Raw genomic sequence first — 5,678 nt, forward strand, 5'->3', positions numbered from 1 at the left:
TTCAGGTTACGATGTATTGGGCAACTCCTTCAGATGCTGTTTTCTGACTGCAGATCCTCCCCTTCTAATATCCTGTGAAGCTGATTTAAAACAGAAACAGGGGGTGGAGAGAACACAGAAAAACACAAAGGCCGGTTGTGAAATTGAGCTGAATGAAGAGAGAGAGAGAGAGAGAGAAAAAAAAAGAGGGTAGAGAGAGATTTTATATGTTTTATATATCTACAGCTTGACCAGAACTGTGAAGGAATCCCCAAAATCCTCAACATCCACCACCTAGGACCAGGGTAGCATCACCTCCAAATTCCCCTCCAAGCCACACAACATCCTGACTTGTTTGACATCCAGTCCTGGATGAGCAGAAATTTCCTCTATTTAAATATTGGGAAAACAGAAGCCGTTCTCTTCAGTCCCCACTACAAACTCCACTGCCAGCCACCAACTCCATCCCTCTCCCTGGTAACTGTCTGAGGCTGAACCAGGCTGTTCACAACCATGGAAAAATATTTCACCCGAAGATGAGCTTCCAAACATATATCCGCATCATCACCAAGACCGCCAATTTCCACCCCAGTAACGTCGCCGACTCCACCCTCATCTCAGCTCAGCCCCTGCTGTAACCATCATCCATTCCTTTGTTACCTCTAGACTTAACTATCCTAACACAATCCCAGCCAATCTCCCACATTCAGCCTCCCTGTAATCTTGAGGTCATCCAAAACTCTGCTGCCCCTGTGTTCACTGACCTACAAAGGTTCCCGGTTAAGAAGCAGCAAAATTTTAAAATTCTCATCCTTGTTTTCCTCTCTGGCTGCGATCATTCCTATCTCTGTAATCTCCTCCACCCACACAACCCTCCACTCAATGGATTTCCCCTCTGGCTGCGATCATCCCTATCTCTGTAATCTCCTCCACCCACACAACCCTCCAATCAATGGATTTCCCCTCTGGCTGCGATCATCCCTATCTCTGTTATCTCCTCCACCCACACAACCCTCTGAAACATGTAAAAACAGAATTACCTGGAAAAACTCAGCAAGTCTGGCAGCATCGGCGGAGAAGAAATCAGTCAACGTTTCGAGCCCTCATGGCCCTTCAGCAGAAGGTTCTGCTGAAGGGCCATGAGGGCTCGAAACGTTGACTGATTTCTTCTCCGCCGATGCTGCCAGACTTGCTGAGTTTTTCCAGGTAATTCTGTTTTTATTTTGTTTTGGATTTCCAGCATCCGCAGTAGCTTTTAGCTTTTTGTTTTTACCTCTGAAACATGTGTTCATCTCCCACCGGCCTCTTGAACATTCCCCATATTAATCACCCCACCATTGGTGCCGATCTTTCCGTTACCAAGACCACAAGCTTTGGAAATTCCTCCTCCGTTCACCCTGCTCTGCAGCAGCAGGAGCCCCTCAGCTGACCCCCTGCTCTTGTAAACGGGGACCGGTAGCTTCTCATTCGGGAGACTGCATCTTACACAACATGTTTACGAAGCCCTCCCGTCCACCCACTGGATCGTTCGCTCCCTCAGACCCTTCATCCCTCCCTCACCGATTGCGGATCAGAGAAAGAAGCTTCTCTCCATCGCCATTGCTCACTCCACGCAAGCTCAAACACTGTTCGACACTGCGCCTGCGCGCTGACTTCCTGTTGTGTGGATAGGGGACATTCTCTACCGCGGGGAATGCTGGGTAACCCATTCCCCCATTGAAAGTCAAAATTAGGGTATCCTGATTTGCTTTCCTGTTGCGGAGCGGAAGCTGGGTCGGAGGGTCCAATACTAAAGTTAAGAAACAAATTATACCGAAAGCCAACTGCATGGACCCTCCATTACCCACCATAAAAAAAAGAGAATGGGAATTAATGGTTAATCGAGAATCCCCAAAACAGCAGCAAAAACAGAATTCCAACCACTACAGTCGCATGTGAGCTCACTGGCATCACAGTGGGTGGGAAGAACAGGTGAATCACCGCCCACGCATACAACACTTAAACAGCCTCTCTACTGTGTGAATGTGCTGAACATCCATCAAATGCTTTGAACTTTCATAGTTGGCGGGAAAACTGAGTAAACCCTCCCGTACTGGTGAATTACCTGGATGGTCTCTCTCCAGAGTGACTGTGCTGCTGTGTCAGTAAATGGGATGACCGAGTGAATCCCTTTTCACTCCCAGCCAGTACAAATCCTCTCCCTGGTGCCACAGCACCCATGGTTTTTCAACTGAGACTGGTAATGAAATCGCTCCTTAAAGTAGACAACAATAACTTGCATTTATACAACACCTTTAATGCAATAACAACTTTATTAAAATGTACTCGTTCAATAGTAAGGGTGATTTGCTCCATTGACGCTTACTTGAATCTCCCATTTGCAGGCATCTTGCATTTGTTCTCATCGAGGTCATAAAATGAATGCAGCAAAATCAGACGTGCTGAGATTTCATGACACACTTGAGTGGAAATAGATGTTCTTATTTCACTGCGCTCATATATTAGCAGTTCGTTCAGTCAATAACAGAAATTAATGGGTCTTTTGATGCAGATTAACACAGTTACTGACCATGTCAAAGTTGTCTCATAGTAATGTGTGCTCACAAAGGGAAAAAATATAATTAACGCGTCATTCTCAAACTGGTTCCCTGTAAAATTCTTTGATGATTCTGTTGAAATGCTGACTGTTGTGCTAAATCTCAAATCAGACCCATATCAAGTGCATTACCTGATGTCTGGAATTCTTTTGTTTGCCAAACACGTTTGCAATTCGATGTTGTTGTATATTTCAGAAAGTCTCAAGTCAACCGAGGGCATCAATAACAAATAGAAATATATTAATACTGAATGTTGAATAACGTAAAAAATTGCTGAGAAAAGTTTGTTGAATTTCGTCTTCTGAGGAGAAGGGTGTTCATAATGATTGAGCAGAAAGCATTGCTGCCTGAGACATTTACTGGACCGAGCCTTCTGCATTACGAAATTCAAAACAAACTGAGGCACCAGCTGGAAACCAAAAGTTGTCTTCCTGTAACAAGTGACATGACCTCTCAAGTCTAACCATTGGAATCCTCCAAACATTCTGGTAGATCAGCACTGCCCTGTTTCCTAAAGAAATAAATATTCTGTAAAATTACATTCCCAGATCAAAATTATTTCAAACCAACTGAACGAAATGACCTATTTCAGCATGTGATCCTGCCAGGGCTCTATTTAACTGTAGCAATCATTTTCCTCTGTGACGTAACACTCTCGATTAACGAGTTGTAGAGCAAATGTAATTAGATTGTGCAAATAACTCAGAAATAATGAGATGTTTGATCAGAAAAATGAGCACTTTCGTCAATTCGACATGAAATCAAGAGAAAAGGTAAATAATGTTCATATGCAAAGCTATGTAGGGGACCCAGGTCTAAATCTTCATGGCATTGGGTGAGGGAAACAGTATTATTTAAGGCAAACTAGGGATGGAATCTGCAGAAACTCCTTTTTCTTAAGGAAATTGTGCAATTAATTAATATTCAGAAAAAATAACAGATTTATTAAAAGAGAGAAGGATACTGTGATTAATTGGTTTGCTCCTTTAAAAAGCTGACAGAGACAGGATGATGGAAGGGCCATGGTACGGATACATGGTGTTATACCATTTTATGATGACATTGTTTTCTGAGCCTGTCTGCAGCATTCCAAATTATAGCAGCTGAATTCCATTTCCCCCAACCAAAGAGCCAGAGAGCTGCTGCGGGACAGCACAGTTTAACATTCCAGATAGGCTCACTGCCATCAAGGCTGGTCAATGTTTCTGTAGTGTAGTGGTTATCACATTCGCTTAACACACAAAAAAACTCTGGCTCAAAACCAGGCAAACATTATCTGAGCTTGCTAATTTTGTGACAGGGAAATTTGCGCAGTTCAGGTTTGTTGTTGAATGTTACCTGAATCTCGCATGCTTCAGGCATGGTGCTTTTGCTCTTATCTGGGCCTTAAAATGAATGCAGCAAAATCAGAAACGCTGAAATTTCATGACACACTGAGTAGAAATAGATACTCGTTTTTTGACTCGGCACGCATTTTTGCATAAAAGCAAAAAACTGCGGATGCTGGAAATTCAAAACAAAAATAAAAATATCTGGAAAAACTCAGCAGGTCTGGCAGCATCTGCGGAGAGGAACACAGTTAACGTTTTGAGTCCGGATGACTCTTCAACAGAACTAAGTAAAAATAGAAGAGAGGTGAAATATAATCTGGTTTAAGGGGGGGGGGGGGGGTGGGGGGGGGCGGTGGGACAAGTAGAGCTGGATAGAGGGCCAGTGATAGGTGGAGATAGCCAAAAGATGTCATAGACAAAAGGGCAAAGAGGTGTTGAAAGTGGTGATATTATCTAAAGGAATGTGCTAATTAAGGGTAGAAAGCAGGACAAGAAAGGTACAGATAGCCCTAATGGGGGTGGGGTGGGGTGAAGGAATCGAAAAAGGCTAAAAGGTAGAGATAAAACAATGGATGGAAATACATTTAAAAATAATGGAAATAGATGGGAAAAGAAAAATATTTCTAAATTATTGGAAAAAAAGTGGGGTGGGGTGGGGGGGGGTGGGGTCGGAAAAGGGGTGGAGATAGAGGAGAGAGCTCATGATCTAAAATTGTTGAACTCAATATTCAGTCCGGAAGGCTGTAAAGTGCCTAGTCGGAAGATGAGGTGCTGTTCCTTCAGTTTGCGTTGAGCTTCACTGGAACAATGCAGCAGGCCGAGGACGGACATGTGGGCATGAGAGCAGGGTGGAGTGTTGAAATGGCAAGCGACAGGGAGGTCTGGGTCATGCTTGCAGATAGACTGAAGGTGTTCTGCAAAGTGGTCACCCAGTCTGCGTTTGGTCTCTCCAATATAGAGGAAACCGCATTGGGAGCAATGAATGCAGTAGACTAAATTGAGGGAAGTGCACGTGAAATGCTGCTTTACTTGAAAAGAGTGTTTGGGCTCTTGGACGGTGAGGAGAGGGGAAGTAAAGGGGCAGGTGTTGCACCTTCTGTGGTTGCATGGGAAGGTATCATGGGAGGCGGTTGAGGTGTAGGGGGTGATGGAGGAGTGGACCAGAGTGTCCAGGAGGGAATGATCCCTGCGGAATGCCGCCAGGAGGGGTGAAGGGAAGATGTGTTTGGTGGTGGCATCATGCTGGAGTTGGCAGAAATGGCGGAGGATGATCCTTTGAATGCAGAGGCTGGTGGGGTGATAAGTGAGGACAAGGGGGAACCTATCATGTTTCTGGGAGGGAGAGGAAGGTGTGAGGGCAGATGCGCGGGAGATGGGACGGACACAGTTGAGGGCCCTGTCAACCACCATGGGTGGAGAATCTCGGTTAAGGAAGAAGGAAGACATGTCAGAGGAACTGTTTTTGAAAGTGGCATCATAAGAACAGATGCGACAGACGCGAAGGAACTGAGTGAATGGGATGGAGTCTTTACAGGAAGCGGGGTGTGAGGAGCTGTAGTCGAGGTAGCTGTGGGAGTCGGGAGGCTTGTATTGGATATTGGTGGACAGTCTATCACCAGAAATTGAGACAGAGAGGTCAAGTAAGGGAAGGGAAGTGTTAGAGATGGACCATGTGAAAATGATGGAGGGGTGGAAATTGGATGCAAAATTAATAAATTTTTCCAGGTCCAGATGAGAGCATGAAGCAGCACTGAAGTAATCATCGATGTAC

The sequence above is a fragment of the Cetorhinus maximus genome, unplaced genomic scaffold, assembly GCF_964194155.1.
Source record: "Cetorhinus maximus unplaced genomic scaffold, sCetMax3.hap1.1 HAP1_SCAFFOLD_650, whole genome shotgun sequence".
Lineage (NCBI taxonomy): Eukaryota > Metazoa > Chordata > Chondrichthyes > Lamniformes > Cetorhinidae > Cetorhinus > Cetorhinus maximus.